Source organism: Rattus norvegicus, chromosome 15 (genome assembly GCF_021556685.1).
Source record: "Rattus norvegicus strain SHRSP/BbbUtx chromosome 15, alternate assembly SHRSP_T2T, whole genome shotgun sequence".
NCBI classification, from domain to species: domain Eukaryota; kingdom Metazoa; phylum Chordata; class Mammalia; order Rodentia; family Muridae; genus Rattus; species Rattus norvegicus.
The window spans coordinates 85118255-85140819 of record NC_141548.1 but is presented as its reverse complement, the minus strand read 5'-3'; the positions used below and the strand labels follow the sequence as shown (position 1 = coordinate 85140819).

At 38.2% G+C, this 22565-nt stretch overlaps 2 long non-coding RNA genes across 21 annotated transcripts in view; one reads left to right on the top strand and one right to left on the bottom strand.

The window, feature by feature from the left end:
• Positions 1–22565, top strand: part of LOC102556284 (uncharacterized) — a 134113-nt gene that overhangs the window by 41297 nt on the left and 70251 nt on the right. For 18 of the 20 annotated variants that reach the window (XR_015638459.1, XR_015638458.1, XR_015638455.1 and 15 more), the window contains one exon: positions 17313–17505. This is a non-coding gene — a long non-coding RNA (uncharacterized LOC102556284). Of the gene's footprint in view, positions 1–17312; positions 21111–22565 lie in introns of those variants that run through there. The other 2 variants (XR_015638465.1, XR_015638448.1) reach the window with 2 other exon arrangements.
• The window catches only part of LOC148001107 (uncharacterized), a 40568-nt gene continuing 32389 nt past the window's right edge, over positions 14387–22565 (bottom strand). Inside the window, exon 4 of the long non-coding RNA XR_015638474.1 lies at positions 14387–16625. This is a non-coding gene — a long non-coding RNA (uncharacterized LOC148001107). The remainder of the gene's footprint in view (positions 16626–22565) is intronic.

Here is a 22565-nt window from a genome sequence, read left to right as displayed (position 1 = left end):
GGAAGTGGGGGTGCACGACTGCCAGTGCTGGTGCCTAGCCGGCTTTAGCTTGGTTCATTTTTTTTGAAACTACAAGCTACATTCAGGTGCGGAAGCAAGAAGAATAACGTGGCCTTCTTCCAGGAACCTGAGGAAAACAGCAGGAACCTGAGGAAAACAGCAGTCATCCTGGCTGTGCTTCCCCTTCTTGGGCTCTTGTCCTGCTGACCTAGCTCTGCTATGGAAGTTATGAATGGTCAGTGAAGATAAGATTAGACTGAAGGCAGCAAGGTGAGTAAAAGAGAGATTGTACTTGCAAGGAAACCCGAAACAGATGAAAGATGAAGGTGTACTCTGCTTTGATTTCCTTGGAGGCAATTGTCATCCTTTGCCAGGCTGAGGACACAATTCACAGCTTTTGTTCGCTGCGGCCACTTCAGAATTGCACATAACGAAGGAGTGAGGCGTTCATTTGGTGACAATCAGAGGCTCCATGCAAACAGGGAATTAGCAGTTCCCTGTACTCAGGCACTCTCAGAGAGAAGAAAGGGATGGAAGAAACCTGAGAAAGAGAGTGCGTGAGAGGAAGACCGAATATACCTATGTTATCCAAGAGAAATTAGAAGTCTAGATCGTCCTTTAAGTCCTGTCCTAGAGGGAAGAATGCTTGGGAATGAAATGGAATTAAGCAAAACCAACAAAAGTTTTGAACTTTGAAGTATCACATGCAGTTTTAGCCCAGTCCATTCTTGTGACTCAAAATATCAGTTTTCCGGGAGTTGTTCATGAGTGTGTGGCTGCCCACCCTCTGCATGATGCTCCTTAAACTAATGAATGATGCTAATATGAGTCCTGCTCTCTATCTTTTATTTCAATCTTATCAAATCTGGAATTAAAAGAGGATGTATAGCCTCAGTGAAACTACATATTGTCTACTGTGCAGAATTCATTGTGGTCCACCATTTTGAATATTCTTTATGAGAAAACTACCAAGGCTGCTGACCATGTTCTGGAAGCAGAGACAGATTTTTTTTCATGACTTTAAGTTATGTAATGAACATAGGATGATTTAATTGTCCAAGCCTGCATCAGTTAAAAATAAAACTCTCATGTTTTGAATAGCATTCTTGAATGGATGTGTTGTTGGCCCCTAACAAAGAAGTGCTGTGTCCTCTGGGTCAAGAAGGGCTTCTGGTTCCCACTATTCATTCTTCGTAGGTTTTGAAAGTAAGCCTGTACCAAAAATGTCTGTGTTTTGGGATTGGAAATTGCTATCACATGATCAAACTTTCCTCCACACCCATTCAAGTATGTTGAAATAATTAAATGACAATCAGAAAATATATTGGCAAGACAACCCAAATATTTCTTCTTAGATATTTAATAACACCAATATGTCTGGTTTAGAGAAGGAAATATTAGAAAGGTTGTTCTAACTTTTGCCAGTAATTGACCTGTGGTAATGATTCAGAAACTGTTGCTTCCAGACCAAATTCACCTGGGAATGTGTTATTAAAAATACACATTTTTGGAGCCACCACTAATGCTTACTGATGCAGAAGTTCAAGAGTCTAAGCTTCTATGCTTTATAGAAGGAAAACCTTCTAGAAAGGTTAGGGAGATGGCTTGGTTGTAAAAGTGTTTTCCACAGAAGCATGAATCGGAGTGTGGATTCCCCAGCGTCTACACAAAGAAACAGGAAAGAGATGTGTGCCTGAAATCCCAGTACTGGAAAAGAGAAGACAGGAGGATCCCTATGGTTTGTTGGCTACCCATCCCGCATGAATGGCAATCTCCGGGTTCAATAAGAGACTTTGTTTCAAAAATGTATGTGGAAAAGAGTAAAGGAGAAGAGGTTATCACACACACACACACACACACACACACACACACACACACACACACACACACAGTCAAGTGACAGCATATGCTTGCTAGGCTGTGATGACAGAGGAACAGATTTTCACCATTGATGGGTGTATAGGCTGGGACAGCCACTATGGAAATCATTGTGGAGGTTTCTAAACGAGTTAGAAATAGAACTACCATATGGTTCTTCTATATCATGCCTGGGAATATCAATAAATAAGCCAACTCTATATCCTACTACAGAGATACGTGTTCGTAAGCCTTCACTGATGTGCTATTCACAGTAGCAGGGAAATGAAATCAGCCTAACTGTGTATAAAGAGATGCATGTGGCACATGTACAAACAAAATTCAATTCCTCTGTAAAGAAAAATTGCATCATGGGTATTTTCCAGTAAATGGATAGAACTGGAAAAGTATTATACCAAGTGAGATAGCCCAGGCCCAGAGAGATGACATGGATATCTAACCATGAAAGGACAACCGGTTGAAGAGGGAACTCCTGTGGGCCTTAACCCATCCTGGTGGATATTGGTAACCGATGGATTCTCCGGGACAAAGAACCATTGCTTTCAATGGTATTCCAACAGGTTGCTTATTGGGTTAGGCTTCAACAAATACTTCCAAACCTGGGACCATACAGAAGGTCCTATAAAAAATATAGTGAAATGAACAAAGAGGCATAAATGTGAGACAGCACCTGCAGAGGAGAAGGGGTGAGTTACACGGGCAGGAGAAAGGTAGACCAGATGGAAGGAGAGAGTAAACATGAAACACGAGGTACACGAACGAAACCATCATAGAAGAAATTTAACTAAAAGAAAGCGAAGGCGGAGAACAGCAGAGTATCTGTGGCCGACCTCCGATCTCCACATGATGTTCATGAGTGTTCATTCACTCTGCACTCCCAGGTACAGGAAGGAGTGTGTAAAACATATATTATACACACTTTCTAGATGATGTTGATGCATGCTAATGATTAGGAACCATTTATCTTTAGAATATTACTAAGAAGGTTCCTTGTCTTGAAATCCCTTAAAAATAAAAGATGACCCCATACTGGATTTTTTAAATAACAGAGTACATTATCACCATTTTATTAACATGTGATTGAAATATTTACTTATAATTTTATCAACATGGCATTCAAAAGTTATGGATTGACCTCAATCACTGTTTTGAAAGGAATTCTGTGACATGCTAAAAGATTAAAGAAGTATATATATATATATTTTTTCACAACAGTGCTTATAGCTTCCTGGCCCTTGAATGATATTAACAATGGTAGCTTTTGATAAGTGTCTACCCTGTGTGGAGAGTGTGGCAGCCAGTTTTATATAGATTTTCTTGTGTAAATATCTAATCTTCATGATAAATGTGAAGCAACTTTGTAACTGGGACAGAATTAGCTACGAATGGGTCTTCTTCCGTGACTCTGCTGTTCAAATGCAGCTGTACCTGGGTTAATTTACATAATTGCCATTGAAGGTAGGCAATTCATTTATGACTGCAGTGGGTACTTATTTTTAAATACGAATCTCTATCAATATCCAGAGCTGAGTGTTGCTGATTAATACTGTGATATGCTTTGTGAAAAGCCATCATGAGAAACATTTATACTTACGATGTGCTTAAATATTTCTTCTAATGTCTTTGCTAACATTAATATTTCATCTTCATAATGTGAGCACTTTAGGGCTTTTATCTTTACCCTGGCTGTGTTATATATTATTTTTTTATAGAATAGTCTTAATAGCTACATGAAGAAAAGAAATACAGTTACAATGACATTTTAGTCAGGAATTTGATGAATCAAAACTTTATTACATTATAGAAAAGATATTTCTATGAAACCTGGATTTTCTATATTATAGGTATTTCCAACATTCCTTTTTGGGGAAAAGTGATTAAAAACAACTCCGAGAAATACTTTTTTATTATGTGCCCTGCTAATTTGTAATTCAGTGCTATATGAGTACAGATAAACATCAATTAATGGAATTCATTTCCCCATAAAAATTATGTATAACTGGCAATATCTTAGTGGCTGAGTTAGTAGGGAGAAACAGAAATTTAGTAGACCGGTGGGCAAGAACAAGCTGTATGTTTTCATGGATTCAGAGTTCAAGAGAGCACTACTATTATTTCATCAAATCTAGACATAATATAAGAATTCTTTGTCATATATGTTTTTTGTTAGGTTCCTAAATTGCACTAAATCTTGATCTAAGTTTGATATTCATGTGGGTCCTGGACAACTGGAATGGGGGCTAACCCAAAAGCTGTTGCCTGTTCATGGGATATGCTCTTCTAGCTGGGGCTGCCTCATCTGGCTTCAGTAAGGGAGGAAGCTCCTCGCCTCCCAGAGACTTGAAGTACCAGGATGAGGAAATACAGAGGGGGCCCCCACCCACTCAGAGGAGAAGGGAATGGGGGATGGGAAAGATTTTGGGAGGGGGTGACCAGGAAAGGGGCAGTGAGCATGATATAAAGTGAATATGTTAGAAAATAAAATTAGAAAACAAAAGCTCAAACAGGTAAATGTGCACACTATAGAATCAGATTAATTTCACCAAAGAGATGAATTGAAGCACCATGCTCTAATGCCCGAGAATGAAACGTTACTCAAAAAGTTATTTTTAAAGTGAATAACATGCCATCCTGAAGTTCAGTGGGCCCCTAAAACAATTAATCAACCAGCCTTCTTATATGAAATATAGAAAAAGAAGTATATAGAAATATAGAAAGGAAGAGATCTATAGGAAGCATTAGTCAATAAAATAATACCAAGGAAGTGGGTACTAATTTCACTATGAAAAAGGCTATGAAATGGCATAGTTTATATTGCTCAAACAGAAAAACTGGAAATGCAAGGAACCTCCATAGGTAGAGACAAGAAAAGTAGCAACTGAAGACAGCATGGGAGCTACACAGAGGGCATCAAGCAAGAAGAAGAGTATAGAGAAGAATAATCAGCTCAAGTATCGGGCTACCTAAGTTGCAAAAGATGAGGACCTTCGATATCTCTTCCAGTGGTTGCAACAGAACAGTTGCCATTTCTGTTACTCCCCCAAGAAATCTAAAGTGGGATTCAGATGGGGGAGCTGAGGTCTCAGAGACAAGATTCGTCTTAATTTTAGTCACGTTTTCAGACAGGATCTTAGATAGTTCAGGTTATCCTCAAATGCTACGTAGCTGAGGGTAGCCTTGAACCTTGATCAGTTTGTCTTGTCTCTGAAATGCTAGGACCTCGGGTGAGCATTGTCATGTTGCTTTTTGATATTTCAAGTGTTTAATCATTGTCTTCATCCTCCAAAAGTTAGGCTAAGGTGGGAACAAGGAAAAATTATGTTACCCAGTGTGATTTTGGCAAGACTTGAGAAAGATGACTTTAAGTTGAAAGAAGTTAGTTCCTTCTGAAAGTTTTGGATTAAGAGATGATTTTATGGAGATTAGAACTCAAATAGCTGATTTGGTTGGAAGGACAATGGCCCTTGGCTACAAACAGAGAACAGCCTTCAAGTGGCTGGTTCAATCTTCAGCATAGAGCACAAAACAGATTAGCTTTAGACACTTAGAAAATCATTTTCTCTAATCTGGAATAAACATAAAACCTTTGAAAGCTGATTATGCATATAAAATCATATTGGCAATTTATTTAAGTGTCTGATTTTTCTAATTCGTCAAATCATTTTGAATTCAACTATAAACTATTCCTGCTATGCTTGTAAAAATCCACTCTGCATTTAATTATTTTCTTACCATATATTATTAAGAGATATATTCTTCAATTTGAAATCAATTGTACTTTCAAAATATTTTTCTATTCCTAATCTCAATACAATAATTTTAATACTGAATGCAAAATGAATGAGGCCATTTGCTTTATTATTACGGACAGAGTCATAAGCAAAACTACCACATTAACGGCCATGCCTTAAGTTTAATAACTCCAAGTGTAATTGAGTATTTTTCTACTCTTGATAAATAAATTTCTGTCTGACATGTATTATTGTATAACAAATAGTTTATAATATCAAATGCTGTCTATTTGTGAGAAAGCCATACAGTTTAATAGGTTTTTGATTGACAGAATTATGAAATAATCATAGAGTTGATTAAGTTTGTAAAGCAATATTGATGAATATTCATTTCCCATTACTTAAAAGAATTTGACAATGTAAATTCCAGATATCCCATTTTCCAGGATAGTTTATATATGTAAGGCCAAATGATATAATAATGAGGGAAAATATATATTTATAAGTGTGCATGAAAACTATGAATTTTAAATGAATACATGCATAGTCATACACGGGCATAGGCACACTCATATACCTGTGTATACACACACACACACACACACACACACACACACACACACACACACACACACCATAGATGCCTGTAATGAATAATTAATGTCACTGTGTGTTTTGAATGTTACAAATGATATTCTTTTAGTTAGGAAATATAACTACCGAGATTTAAAAAAATTGGAACACATAAAAATATTGTCTTAGTAATATGTTTTTCTCCAGAAAACTTACAATAATATCACATTTTATCCATGATGTCCCATTTAAACTGTGAAGTTTTTTCTTTTAAGAATCTAGGTCAAGGGTTATTTTGAAAATCAAATAAGGTCATTAATTTCCCCTGCAGAATTATAACTAGCTGTGCATTGAGCTATGATTTGTAAATGTTGACTGGATGGCATACATCACTCTAACTTGATAATTTAACATCAGTAGTTCTTTTAATTGTACATTATGAATATTTCAAGAGGAGCATCACTTCACATCTGACTTTATGTGGCTTTTCTGGAAAATTTCCTTTTAGCTATAAATAATTTACATTTAAAAGAATAGGTAGGCTGATAAATCTGAAATTCAGACCCAAATATCCATCCTAAATGGTTTAGCTTATCAAAAAGTTAAGATTAAAGCAATATAACTGATAATTGATATAAATATGTATCATATTAATAGAGCCATAAAATGAAACAAAAATATGATAATGTACATAGCTTATATACAGAAAATGCCTTTAAAAATAAAATATTTTCTTATTAGATTTAAAAGGTCTAATTACTTATTATCATATTTCTTATAAATATAAGTACTCCCAATCATTTACTGACAAATTCTCTTTATCAAATATAAACACAGGTATATAATTTTTTCAAAGAATAAAGTTTTAAATTGCCACCATTGAAGAGGTTATGTTGCTGTTTAGGATGTGGAAATAGATTTATTTAAGTTAATTTTTATAGTTTTTATTGGTTAAATTAAACTGTTACTTAAGATTAATGTTTCCCTGGTGAACAGTCTGGAATTACGCAGGCAGCCTATAGATGTAGATTAAAGACAGTTGACCTTCAATGCTTTCTGTGTGCCAGTCCCTCAGAACGTATTTTCTCATGTGGCAGTGGATCCTTGCAGCAAATTGCATGATGGGTACTAACAATATTACCCTCCCGATCACACAGGGATTAAGCAACTAGCCCCTAAGTTTACAAATGTGAAATAAATGACCAAGGCCAGGCTGGTTCTTCTTAAGACTATACCCCAGATCATAGTACTATAGGCTGACACTTTAATGACTATATTGAGTTGTCTTCTCACAGACCCATCATTAAAATAGTTTTTGATCAATTGACATAAGAACAGAAAATGAAGGCAGGGTCTACTTGTATAACCATGCAGCTAGGAGAACACATCAAAACTGTTGTTTTGCACTTGTAGAGTTTATCCAGAAAAATCTGTGAAAAGCATCTCACCATTTCTCAAGCATGACAACAGGAAACGAGAGGGAGAAGGGGTAGAATTAAAAAATCTCCCAAGACCAACAGCTCAAACCAATAAAAGAGGTAACGGAAGGAAAATATCTTTGAGCCTATTTCCATCTCAGTCGCAGAAGCATAGCCGTAAATCATCGATGTCATATCTGATCGTTTGAACAATTCTACTATTTCCAGTTCTCTCAAATCAATTAAAAATAAACTCCACAGGTGAGGGTTAATCAGTAAATATGTCATCTGGTACTTGATCACCGCCAAGTGTATGGAACCCTGAGGTAGCTGGCACTAGTCATCGTTTTGTAAACACTGCAAGGCAGAGACAACAAAGAGGTGTCCATCCATCACACAGGAAACTTAGGAGCTCACTAGGGTTGCCCTGCTAGGGATACCAAAGGGAAAGCTGGTGGCGGCTCTAGGAATCAATGGTATTTACCATCCTACAGGGTAAAAATGTCTTTAATCCAAAAATTCTAGAGCTCCCTAATTAAATGCATGCCACTCTCCTAATTCTTTACCTCAGCTCCCTTTTTAGAGGTGGTCATCATTTATTTATTCTGCTCTGTTCCTGCAGGCTGCTAGGTTCTGATTTGTTCATAATGACAGCCTTCTAAATGGCAGTATTATAGAGCTATAAAGCCACTTGAATTTGTTACTTCAAGGTAACACCGTAAACCCTGTTAAAAGAATAAGCAGCTGAGGAAATGCACCCCAAAAACATCATGCTTTCCACTCGCTGATCTGAAGTCCTAGCTCCCTACAGAAAACGTTTTCATTTCCTGAAACTCACCAATGTGTGGTAGAGCCCCTCAGAGAAATCTCCACTAGAGAAGTAGGTGCCTGTTTGCAAAACCGGGATCTGCTTTGGAGTCTAATTAAATACACGTGATAAGGTATGAGGGATTTCAGTTCCTCCTGTTGCATGCGTTTGAATTCACTGAAGTTCGAGAATTTCACTTTCATAAGCATCTCCAAGTGGTTTTAGAATAGCATGTGTTAACTGTTTAAAGTAACTCTGCGCTTTGATTGGTCGTGGTTTTCTATAATGGTCTTTGGTTACTGCAGAGACGTTTCCTTGATGAGGAATGAGGACTTCACTTACAGCCACACTACACCCAAGGTTCAGCGAAGTATTATGCAACAGTGTTCAGAAAAAAATATATATATATGTATATATGATTCCTGCAGGATCAAGGAATTTGCTATGATATTGTGTCACCTAGTAATGTCAGATGGCACACCCCTTAATGTCTCACCACCATAATTACCTAAACATGACCTGAAAAGCCAATAGAAAGTAGACACATAGACAAACAAACACCGGAAAGACCAGAAGGCCTCAGTCACACTCAAAGAACTACAGGCAATGAAGGAATGCAGAGAGCAGAAGTAGTAGTTTTAACTAGGAAAGGTTATAGAAATTGATTATTCCATATCAAATGGTCAGGCCTGAAAACATATTATTCATACACGTATTCATACATGTAATGTCATATAAACTGAGCAGATTGTATTTAGAAATATATGATCATGTATTTACATATATGCATGTAACAGCAATCAGTGAAAAAAAGAGGCCATGAGTTTAAAAGACCAGGAGAAGTTTATGGGAGGGTTTGGAGGGAGAAAAGGGAAGGGGAAATGATGTGATTTTATTATAATATTCTCAAAAATAAGGGAAATAAATTTTAAAATGTTACTGAACACCGAGGCCTTGGGTATTATCAATAAGCAAATGCATGCTTTTTGTTGTTGTCTGGGACTCTGGGGCCACCAAAGGAGGACAAAAATGAGGATCCCATGCTCATAGCCAATCAAAAAGGTGTGAAGATGACTGTCAAGATGAAGCAGTGCACAATATCTTTAGCTCAAAACTTTCCTCTTTTACGGCAATGACAGAAAAGAACAAGAAAAAGGTGGAAGAGAAACAGGAGCGAGAAAAGAAGGAAGAAACAACGGAAGAAACAAAGAAAGACAGAAAGAGAAGAAAGGAAAACTTTGGAAGTATTAGTAGTGTCATTTTTCCAGATCCGAATGGAGATACTTTATGCTAGAAATGTGGGACCTTCACAATATACATGATTTTTTTTTTCGAATGTGTGGGTTATGGCAAGAGACAATTCAGTATAAAGTGATGCCTTGAATTCCATTTGACTTCACAGGAAGGTACAGCAGGCTCGCTCAAATTATGCATAATTCTGTCAAGTGCTATGTGCAGTCAGGGGTACAAATGGCTCTATTTTGGCTCAAACTGGCCATTGTGGCTTCCCATATGTTCCCTAGATGGGGCTATGGAGTGCTAGGCATTTGGATAGAATCATTCCTGGGTATCATTTTCTTACTGGGAGACTCTGGAAACTACCAGCCTCATCCAGAATCCTGACTTCAATGATCACTGGAGTCTCTGTGCCATTGGGAGTGAAATTTCCTCAACTGAAAGCATCCTTCTCTTTTCAATAAAATACAGTTAATTATTCAAAATGAGATACTAATATTTGAAGATTGAATGAAGTAGACACTTTTCTTCCAATACTGACAACTACCTTGGCTTCAAGTTATTCCAGGTTGAGTAGGAAGTGTCTCCTGACATTTAAGCTGGGTGTGCATTAACCAACCCTATTCGTCTAAAAGGGACTCTGGTCTGAAATCAAGTTTGTTCCAAAGGATGAGGGAAAAAAGGTGAATGTGAGATGATGTCATACAGGAGAGGCGGGTACAAGATAGAATGAAGCCTGTCATTGGACAAGAAGGAAGAATGGACAGGAGAAAAGTTTGAGGGAAGAGGAGGAGACTGGAATGGAAAGGACAAAGACTGGAGGAGACTAGAAGAGAAGCAGTAGAGAGAACATGGAGGCGATGTTAAGATTCCACACTGTATCTTTATAGGTTGTTATGAATGTTCTTAAGGGATGGATGTGTAGGGCTTTGTATGTTTAGGTGGGCAATTATATATTATCGATTGGATCAGAGGTTATTGTTCTGTGTGTTCTTTCAGGTCATGATTTATGTTTAAGTGAGTGTATGGTGGCACAGACACTGGGATGCCGTGAAGTTGTGATGTGTGTTTCTGGCAAGATACCTACCAGATATCTTGGGGCACTGTGGTACCGGATCTAGAAAGGGTAAAGGAAAACTTTTTATAATTTTACAGCAACAGGTGAATGAAATAAGCATGAGAATATACAAAAACTTTCTAGCTGTAACATGAATCAATGATTTACATAACACATTTACTTTTCAAACAAGTTGTGGCTACTCCCTCATATGCTTTCAGCATCTACAAAAGAAAGATGAATTCTTAAGTTTAAAACAGTTTCTCTCCTTCCCTTCCCTTCCTTTCCTTTCCCTCCTCTCCCCTCCCCTCCCCTCTCCTCCCCTCTCTCTCTCTCACTCTCTCTCTCTCTCTCTCTCTGTCTCTCTCTCTCGTGTGCACACCTGCACATGTGTGTGAAAACATGAGATATTTGTCTTTTTTAGCTTTCCTTAATTTACTGAAAGCGATGGGTCCCAGTTCAGCTCATTCTCCTGCTAATATCACTTCCCCCTTTTAATTCCAGTGGCCAAGTTATGGCATCAGCTTAGGTTAGGTATCCATCAATGGAGAAATGAATGAACATCATAAGGCATATTTGCAAAATGTATCTCTACTTTCAAATTCAGTTGTTTTCACAGACAAAGGACAGAAGGAAATTTCAACGTGTTTTCTTTTTCACAGTAAGGCTATAGCTCTTTTCCTCTTAAACCATCTTGAAAATGTAGGTCAAGATTTCCGCTTTACATTGTGAGTCACGGCACACTTTAACTAAGCATGGATGTCCTTGTGCGTCCTCAGAGCATTGTTTAGAAAATTACTCTTACTGCATATTTCCTCTCCCACAGCACCTTTGGGAATACCGTCACGTGGAAATGAAATGGTGATGGCCCATCTTCTTCCTAGAACTTTTATGGGATGATTTTAAAGGTATACATTAATGAGTAAAAGATAATCACTTTGTACACACACACACACAAACACAGACACACACACACACACACACACACACACACACACACACAAATATTTGTTAGTTGGAGCCAAACCCCACATCCTTCTGACATTGCTTCTGATCATGCGTTGGCTTTGACAGAGGTCTGCTGGCCCGTCGGGAGAGCTGCTGACTCATTTTCTCTCTGATGGTCCTGAGGACACTCCTGGGGCTTCTTCATTTTAGACTTTTAACAGCTCAGTGATTTGCTCTCACATTACAAGATACTATAGAAAGAGATTTCTTCCCTTATGGGCAGAAATCTTTTCTATAAATTGTTTTTCTGAACTTCTTTCTTTCTTTCTTCCTTCCTTCCTTCCTTCCTTCCTTCCTTCCTTCCTTCCTTCCTTCCTTCCTTTCTTCCCTCCCTCTCTCCCTCTCCTCCCCCTTTCTTTCCAGGAGACTCATTGGACAAATGGTGGTTGACCGATCACTTATCACTTTATTACTTCCGTAGCATATTCTCTTATTTACTTCTCATAACATGACTTGGGTGTCACCAGCTCCAATTACTTGACTTTGGCGCTTGCCTGATCCTCCTAGTAACTACGTGGTCAGGAATGTGGGTCTGTTTTTCTGCTTCATCCCTAGGCAAGTATTCCAAACAATACTTTATTACATTGTTCCAACTCTGTTAAGCTTAGCATTTGTTCCAGAGTAGGTTATGTGACCGGACACCATGGATTCCCATCTTGGAGTGCACACGCAAGCCCTGAGGGGGCATGGAAGAGTGAAGAAACACTGACTGCAGCAGACAAGGGAAGCACGGGGTTTATTTACACAGAGATGTTGTTCATGGGTGAAGGAAGCTTAGGGATTTAGTTAGGAGAGCCTGCACACACTGCTATGGGAAACCACTTCATGGTGGGATTGTCTGGAACGTTTCTCGGTCAGGGACGCTAATCATGCTTAGCTTAAAACTGTAACTTGAAGAAGAAATATGGCTGGCACATTCTGGGTGTGATTAGCATGGGGCAGATGCTTATTAGTAGGTCAACATAGAGAGCAGGAATGCCTCTGAGGTTGGGACATAAAGACATAGAGCCATGGCTGAGAATACAGGAAAGGTCTCTTGCAAGAACGTGGGTATAGAAGTGGGCCCCAAGGCCGGTTTATTTATAATGACCATTTGGTGCTTGGTAGCTGATCTAAAAACCAAAAACGAAGCTCCTAGCTGCTAATAGGTATAGCCCAATGAAGTTCCAGAAGGTTCTTAGAGCAGGTGAGACCTGAACGTAGACAAGCTGAGATAAATTGAGGGGAAGGAAAGTCCAAGCCATCACTTCTGTTTCCTGGGTTATTTAGCTTCCTTACCTGCTCAATCTACCTCTGTAAGTGAAGGGAGCTGATACAATACTAACTCTCAATTTCAACTTGAGAAATTGAAATCATGTTAACACGAGTGGCCTTTCTGAAATGTTAAAAAGTATTCCATTTTTTTTGGGCCCTGTGAGAATTGTTTCTGGGGGAACTCTTTGCCCCTATGCCATTTGCACAGCATGGTAAACTGAAGAATAAAAAGCGTTCGTGATTTTTAAAGCAAGGTGCTCTCCATCTGTTGTTCATTGATAATGTGCTATGTATCCCGATAGGTAAGGTTGGTTATTTCCACAGTATTCCTCAGACATTTAGGGAAGAAAGCACAGTTGCCAAAAGAAGTTGCCAAGTTTTGAGGAGAAAAATCCATTCTCTTAAATATAAAGTTCATATCAGGCAAGACACACTAATTTTTATGGTTTTACTGTTTTGTTTTGCCAACAAAATGTATGTCTGGGCACCATACACATTCTCGGTGCCAGAGAAGGCTAGAGGAATGCATCTCATCCCACGAAATTGGAGTTACGAATGGGTATGAGCCACCATTTGGGTGGGGAAAACCTGATCTGGATCTTTTGTGAGAGCAAGTACTCTTAAGCAGTGAACAGTCTCTCCAGCTCCGACAACAATCACTGTAAAAAGCTGGGTTTATTTGGGTTTGACTGAAAGAATAAACAGACTTTTTCAGCTTCCTGTTAGCAGCGTATAGCGCCAGGCGGCACATGGTTTCCATTGCCCGCCTTAAATCCAGCTTTATTATTTCTGCGCATTTACTCCTCTTGTAATTAAATATTAATTTCACTCCTTCTGTATTACTAGCATCTTTGCAAACAAACGTGCAAAGAATACAAGAAGGAAAAAAGCTGGTACGGGGAACTAGCTCGGTGCGCTCTCTGCTAATCTTCTGCAAAGCTTTTCAGTGGCTCATAAGGCAGAAATGTGTAACGTCACTATTTGTCCAAGACTCTAACAACCGTAAGAAGGCCTTTTCTTCTTAATGATCAGGAAACCTTGCGGTCAGAGTCCATCTTTTTAACAGGACACACTGAGATGCTTTGATAACGTGGCATCTTTAGTTTTCTCTGTAGTCTCTGAGTGAGAAGCATGCAGAGTCGCTACTGGGTACAAAAGGACACTGGCCCCTCACAGTCTACTGCTAATAATGGGAATGACACAGAATCCTGATGTGGAGAACAAACAGCCACCAGGCTAAGTTGAGTTCTGATGAAGTCAGCGCCATGAAACTGTTTCATATTTCTCTCTCCCCTTCTCCCAACAGTCAGACATGTTGGCTTCTCTTTCTTACCCAACTTGGGAACCCTGTCAATTAGTAGCTAGGATGTTGGAAGACTGTTTCTTTTGAGGAGACTTAAGTACCAAAGCAGAGTTTCTCTTTCCTGCCAGTCTTTTTTTTTTAATTTGATATACCAAAGTGTATTTGAATAAAGATACATTGTTCAAGAATAGAGTGTAATAATGTAATATCGTATATAATAATAATCCTGTTCATCTTTTCCCACTGTTTTTCACTTGTCACTGTTTAACCTAAGCACGTTCCTAAGCTGCAAGCTGACCTCCAGCCCAGTTAATTACCCATGCCTGAGGAAGGCCATGCAGAACACAGACAGCCTCCTGTGTGGACAATCAGATCCCCTCAGAAGAGGCTATGACATCATCGCTGAGGATTATCTAGTTCAGAATGAAGACATTTCATTCATTTCCCTTTTTCCTCCTAAAAGTATGAAATCAATAAGTGAACAGTTTGCTGCTTGAGTTTTCTATATTTTATGTGTTTTGATGGTTCTTGAATATTTAAATTATCTTTATTTTCCTCTTTTGTCTTCTGCTTTGTAAGAAACAATTCTGTAGTTACTTTTTTAAAAAAATTTACAATTTATTATTAACTTTTACATATCTACAGGCATCTTTCCCCCTGAAGAAAAATACATTTATTTTTATTTTTTCTTTTGGAAATTATTGCAGTTCTTTTAGAATTTAAAGCAATTTGGAAGAATATTTTTTGCTTCATGATCTTTATATATTGAGAGAACTCTATTGAACTCACTGGCTTATAGAAATGCCATTTCTTTTATAATAGTTCTGGTTTTGTTACATGTATATCTGTTTTTAATATTTGAGACAAGGGCTCACTGTGTAGCCCAGGCTCAGACTGGCCTTAAGCCCTTGACCCTCTTTGCTCTTTCTCCCGAGTGTTGAGATTACAGATGTGTGCCATTGTGTCTGCTCGGTGCATTTAAATAAATCTAAATCAATCGGCATTTGCTTTGCTCCCACATACCTTTTGTTATTATAGAATTAGTCTTTGCTGTAGTAATGCCTGCTATATAGGCTTCTAGTTTATCAGTGCATTTTCATTTTAAGTGTCTTCATTCTTACTTTTAAAACACTGGAGATAGTTTTAAGTACTTGCAAAATGGCTTAATGGGAGTTCTTAACGATTAGATCTTCAGTGATTTTTATAGTATTTTGTGGGTTTGGGTAAGAATCCTGCTATGTAGCCTTGTCTAGAGTAACTAGAAAAATATTAATGAATTAAATTATTAAAGACCCAACTTTCACCAACGAGATAAATGATCAAGATAACTAAAAAGGAAGGAAGTAGTGTGTTAGTATACTTAGACACAACGGAACATGTGTCACAGAAACACCACACGCTCCTCACAAATAAAGATGCCATTGCTAACCGTGAGCAAACCAAACTAAACAGCATGACTAGTAACTAGAAAAAATAAAACGTACATTGAAAAAGTGGAGAGAAAAGGAAAGAATGAAAGCCATATCTTGGGCCACTTGATCGAAGTTAATACAAATGGGATCAAAGGAAACAGAACTTTGTCTGAGAAATAAGAAGTTAGCCCTTCTTCAAAATGGCCTCTAATTTTAATATAACTCTTATTTCACACAATCGTGAACTGTTTTGCAAGTTCCAAATGGAAGAAATAAATCAATTACAAACCTTTTTAAAAGGAAAGATTTTTTTTTTTTGCTTTTCCGGTCAATGCATTTGAAATTCCACAAGCAATCTCAACTAAAACAAGCATGAAAGGATTACTGGTGATATGGGTGCATAGCAGAACACACACAACTTGCTTTAAATGGTGAAATACTAAATAAAATATGATATTGATCTTTGTGTTGTACCTAAATTCTAAGCATAAACTTTCAACTGAATGCAGAATTGGTTTATATAAGTACAATAGAATTCAATAGAGCAGCCTGAACACAGGAGCTACTCTGGAAGCTAGGACTGTGAACTGCTGAGAAATGGCAAAGTTGTTAGAGAACACTGCATAGTAATTTATAGAGATAATAAAGCCATTGTTGAGTGTGTATCAGATATTTCCTTATATACTTTTCTAAACCTAGAATATAAGGGACCTTATTAAACAGATGGCATTGTCTTCATTATGGAACTGTATAAAAAAAAAACCTCCAGGAGGGGTCAGAGAGATGCCTTAGCTGTTAAGAGCACTTGTAGTCCTTGCAGAAGACTTCGGTTTGGTTCCCAGTATTCACATAGTGACTTCCAATTGACCATAACTCCAGTTACAGGAATCAAATATCCTTTTCTAGTTTACACAGGTGTCAGGCATCCACATGGGGCACAGATATGTCTGTAGGAAAAAGTAAAGATAAATTGATAAAAATAACACCAAGAAGTTTTATTATATGAAATGAATTATCATGGAGGTTTAATGAACAGCAGAACTAAAGCCAACAAAATTTTCATGTCATCTCTTGCCATCAAATGAAGTTTCCAGTACTGGAAATGGGATACATCTCATTGATGTGTTGGTCCAAGGGGTTTTGCGGGAATCCCCAAACAACCCAGGCTGTTGTCAAGGCCATAGTTTTGCTCTCCAAAAATGGACACATAATTTGTTCTACAGAAGCTGACCACAAGGCACTACTGCTGAAGACAGCACTGAGCCAACTCATTGAGCACAAAGAAGATGAGCTGGTACCTACCAAGAGCCTTTATCCCTGGGGGATAGTGTTCTTGCTATAAGAAGGTAGCTTACATACTACCAAAAGTGAAACAGCATTCACTTCCATCTATAATGGTCACCTGACTGCAAGATACTCAGGTGCAATGGTGGTACAAAGCTTGTAGGAGTAACCACTATCCCATATGATTTAAAGCCAACTCCATAAGACGAAACCTAGAACTGAAACTGCTTGGATGACTTGAACATGAGACTAGGTAGTCCAGAAGACTAGGGGAAATCTAATTAATACAGTTTTACTAAAGGAACACAGCGATAAATGACTCTGAATAACACTGTGCTATCTATCCTCAGGGATTAATGCCTTCCCCGCTCAGCCATCGTCAGAGAAGCTTCCTCCTGCAGTAGATGTGAACGAAAACAGAGACCCACGGCAGGACATCATGCAGAGTGTGTGACCTTGGAACACTCAGACCTAAACAGATGCCTTCACCGTATCCCTCCCTTTCTAAGCTCAGGGAACCCTGCTGAAGGGAAGACAAAAAAGGTATAAGAGTCAGGGGGTGTGGAAAACAAGGAAACGAGGCCTTGCATGAACTCATACATGAACTCATACATGAACACATACATGAACTCATACATGAACACACACATGAACTCAGAAATAGAAATAGGCAGTTTGCACAGGGCCTGCACAAGACCGGGTCCTAACAGTTGAAAGGAAAAGAGGATATATTTCCCCATTCTCAACCCAGAAGCCATTGCCAATTGATAACCACTTGCAAATGAAAATTTTGCTTTCTCCAAGGGAGTCAGTCTTACTGAGGAAACAAACTACTCTTAGCTGTAGGTTGCAGGGCCAGCACTAGATGGCCTACAGAAAATGGACTCAACATGTCTTTGGAGGTTCCTTGTCTCATAACATCATGTCAGAACTTATTTTTATATGTATGTATGTATGTATGTATGTATGTATGTATGTATGTATGTATGTATTCATTTATTTATTTCCCCTGAAGGTCCTTATGGTTTCTGGTTTTGTTTTTATAGGATTCCTCAGTGTGTGCACAAGTATATTTCTGTGCCTCGACCTGTTCCTTGTTCTTTTCTTAGGCTTTTCTATTTGTTTTATTCTATTCCTATTTGTTCTTTTTTTTGTTTTGTCTTATTATATTTTGTTTCATTTTATTATTATCTCATTGTGACCAGAAGGAATTGGATCCACATGAGAGGTGGGAGAAGACTGGGAGGAGTGGAGGGAGGGAAACATGTATGTAAAATTGTGCTAAGATAGTAGAATTACATATTATTATCATGCCTCCTCAAAAGATAGATTCTAGAAAACTAATTTGTTTACTAGTGATCTTTTCACAATATACATCTGTACATGAATATTAAAACATCATATAATACATGTTAAATATGCACAATTAAATTTAAAGACCCCAAGACACAAAAATGAATATCACAGAAAAAAAATAGAAAAACAAAAGGGAAGAATGTTAGCCACAAAGCTAGGAAAGAGGGAATCCAGGTTTATGCAATGGTCTACCGTAAGCAGTGAGGTTAAAGGCGTATGCCAATCAAGGAGGAAGGTCATTCTGGAACATTCATAGGGCACGTGCATGTAACATGCCTGTGTGAATCTGTGCATTGCCACATTCCTCAGTAGATGCCCTGAAGTGCACTGAATGTTACACAGGTGCTAAAATCTCAGTTTTATCTCTTTCCTTAATCCAGTCTTGTGTCCACAAAGCTAACCCAATCAGTTTTGGTCAACAATCTGGCTTCATACCTCAAATTGCATTTTAATTTATTTTAACAAATCTAAGTGCTCACTAAAAATTAATTTAAGGATACACAACCTGATTTCCTGCGAAATGAAACATTCTCTTCTGCTCTCACCTTAAATTGTTCTTAGGTCTTCCGCCCACTGCCCACCCACCCCTGGCCCCATGTTGTCAGTATGTGATATCTGTTAATGGATTTGAAAGGAGTCTTTGAGGGGCAGAGGGATGTTTTTCTCCATATGAGGGTCACCTCTACAGAGTTAGGATACACTGCAGGGACACAATCAGTGAGTGTATACCAAGTCAGTAACACACCAGGACAGGTACACAATCAGCAAGTGTGTACAGAGTCAGTAACACACCAGGGTATCAGCAAAAATCCTTATGATTTGTGTTCTTTTTGACTCACTAGAAACTACTCCACACTCTTTGTATACACCTACTGGTACTTGTATGAAGCTTTGAATTAGAATGATAGTGTTAACTGCTTTTGATTAAATAGAGGAAATTCAAGCCCATAATTTTCTGTGGGGAAATAGAAGTTAGAACTTAAAGCACGCTGTAAACTTATTATTTTGACTCATAATCTAAGGCCACCAAAAATGATTGTTTCAATCTTGAAAAACAGAGAAATCAAAAGGAATGCCTAAATGTAGAGGGAAATAAGTTGAAATTTTCTAGCAGTCTCTCCATAGATCAAGAAAGAGGGTGCATCAGAAAACTCCATCCATGGAAATTGGGTAGCCACTGGCATCTGTCTGATTCATTTTCTGCAAACCAATCTGAGTCTTGGGAATTGAGCATTTACTCAGGAGCTCTTTATGACTCTTGAGAAAAAGAGCAAGAAAATATATGTTTAAAAAGTTAATATATATGTATGTTTATAATATCACCTGACAACATAAATGCAGTCTATAGTGTGTCTTAGGCACCGTCTGCAAAATGCAATTTCAAGAGTAAGAAATCTCCACCAGCAGCAAAGAATGTCCCCCTTCCTGCTTACTGCATACGAAAATTGATTTATGAGATCATAACCCTGGCATTTCAAATGAGAATTTCTAGGAGGAGGTATCTCATTAGAACATGTGCTTGATGCTAACGTTTTCTATTACCAAGATGTCAAGGGTGGGAGGAAAGAAAAGAGCAAAAAAACACAGCTATAAATAGCAAGAAGGAAATTCTATTTTCAAAATTCGGTAGAAATGTGCATATTTATAGTTTTACTAAGCTGTAATGGAGGCAGATTTTTCAGAACCTTTATGCTTTGCTCCCATTTATTCTCCATCTTAGAGGCTAGAAAGACTAAATCCTGACACCACAAATGGAAAAGCGTAACCATATTGACACATTAAGTCAAAAGTTGAACAGCAGTTCCAGAAGTCCAAAAAAAAAACTAAAATCTGCCAAAGACAGGGGCATTAGAAGAATTGACAAAATGTTTGCTAATATCATTAGAATAATGGTGGGTTTGTTGGAGGTCTTCGATGTGATGAGTGGTTTCATGTCTGTTGGGAGAGAAGGCGTGAGGTTTCTCAAAGTTAAATCGTGGAGTGGTGTGCAAAGTGAGCTGGCTTGTTTTCACTCACTTGTGAAAGTTAAGGTATGGGAGACTCTAACAGCTGTCTCCAGTGTTCTGAATGGGTATAATTTTTAGAATTCAATTCACAGAGCAAACCTCGCCTCTTCCCACTGCTCTGGCAGGTTGCTAAGCGAACTTCATTTTCTCTTGGCTTGCTCATGAAGACGAGAAAGTTATAGAAGTTGACAGAAAGCAGTCCAAGGGCTTAAGATACCTTTAAGTACAAAGTGGTCTCATTTCAGTATTTAAAACGTTGGGTTTCATGGGTAGATATGAATGCCTCATACTCCTACTAGAGGGAGAGAGCATGGCTTCCTTCTGCTGCGACTTTGTTCAACTTCCCTATCTCTGGTGTCTGATGTCTCTAAAGTTGTAACACGGGGATAAACGCCAGGGCAGGAGACTTGGACTTAAAAAATAAAACACAGGCTATTGGAAATAGGTCTCAAAGTTTTCAAGAACATATAGTTTCATTTGTTGATTTTTTTAAAAAAATATATACATACTGTTAATTTTTTTGAGAACTTCATAAAACCAAACCGATTTTGATTATGGTTAACCTCAATGCCTTCCAGATTCAATCCCACTTCCCTAATCACCCAAATTTCATGGTTTTAAAATTTTTTTCTTTTATTGATTGGTATTTATAATTTTGAGAATTTTGTAACTGTATTTACATCATTTCTCCTTCCTCTGTAATCTCCAATTATCTCCATGCTTCCCCCATTTCAAAATCATGGTCTCCTTCCCTTTAATTATTAAAGAAATAAGCAAATTATACATATAAAGCTGAGTCCATTTTGTGTTAATAATGTACTCATTTCTAGGACTGACTACTTCTGCTGCCTCCTAGAATCTGAAAGTAAGACCTTATTTCAGAGGTATAACACGCGTGCACACACACACACACACACAGAGGGGGAGGGAGGGAGGGAAGGAGAGAAAGAGAGAGAGAGAGAGAGAGAGAGAGAGAGAGAGAGAGAGAGAGAGAGAGAGAGAGAGAGACCTGGATCTGGTCTTAATGTCACTTCCCTGAGGACTAGCTCTGATAACACTGTAAGGTGCTCTGAAAGTCGCCATGGAAAGAATCAATTAGTGTTCTTACCCTGCTCTGATGCCTCTGAATGTTAACAATGATCAGCTTTACAAGATATCCTCCAAAGTTACAATAGTAGCAATGATCTTGGGAGTAGTCGATAACCATCTAAATGGACTTACAGCCTGCTCCATAGGAATAATTCCAAGCCTGGTACTACTTTAAAGCTAGCCAATTGCCTGCAGATGATGAGGCCATGGAACCTAGAGGATCTACTAGTGCCATTTCCTAAACCAGCATGATTTCTACGTGTATTCAGCACACTTCTCCTTATGCCCACAGATCAGTGAGCCTCTTGGCAGCCATCGAAGAAGCTTTGTTTCCCATTAAATAGAGACCATTACAGAAATCCATAAATGGACAAATTCAGAAATGATTACCCAGTCCCAATTTAAACATCTGTATCAGCATCCCTAAACCCAAGGCTCAGGAAACATTGCAGAGATAGGACAGAACTGTAAGGGTCAGAGGACCGGGATTTTGCTCTGTACATAAAGCAGAGAAACCACACCCATGAAATCTCAAATTTATGACACATAACCCGAACAATGATTACACCAGTTGACATGCTAGCATAGATGGAGATTCTTACATGGCCCTATTCATGGATGAACAGCTATCAACAATGAGTGCTTCTGAAAGTGGGAGAATAAATCTTCTCTGAGAATAGGTACCCTAATTCAATATTGAATACTAATTTGTCAAAAAACACACATGCAAGCAATGTTAAGTGCTCGTTTTTTAAACCCACCAATTCTAGTTTGTGTTCCTCCTGGGCATAGGGACATTTTTCTTTTATTCTGTTTCAAGAGACTCTGGGAAAGAGTTGTTTTCTGGAAAGAAAGTAAGTAGAGCACCCTGACATGGCAAGTGATCCCCCAGTTTTCTCATATGAGCTGAATGTTCATATAAGGAAGACAAACATTGAAGAAATTCCCGTTCATAGTCAATGAAGAAAGATCTTGATGTGAGAAAGATCTTGATGTGTGTTCATTCCTTGGTTTGGCTTGCAGAACATTTTCCAAAATGCACCATCTGGATTCCCAGAGAATTATTAACAACTCAAAAGATATATATACCCGTTAGATCCTTTTAAGCCTTCATAGAAAAATAAATAAAATGGTAGGTTTTGTGATGCTGCT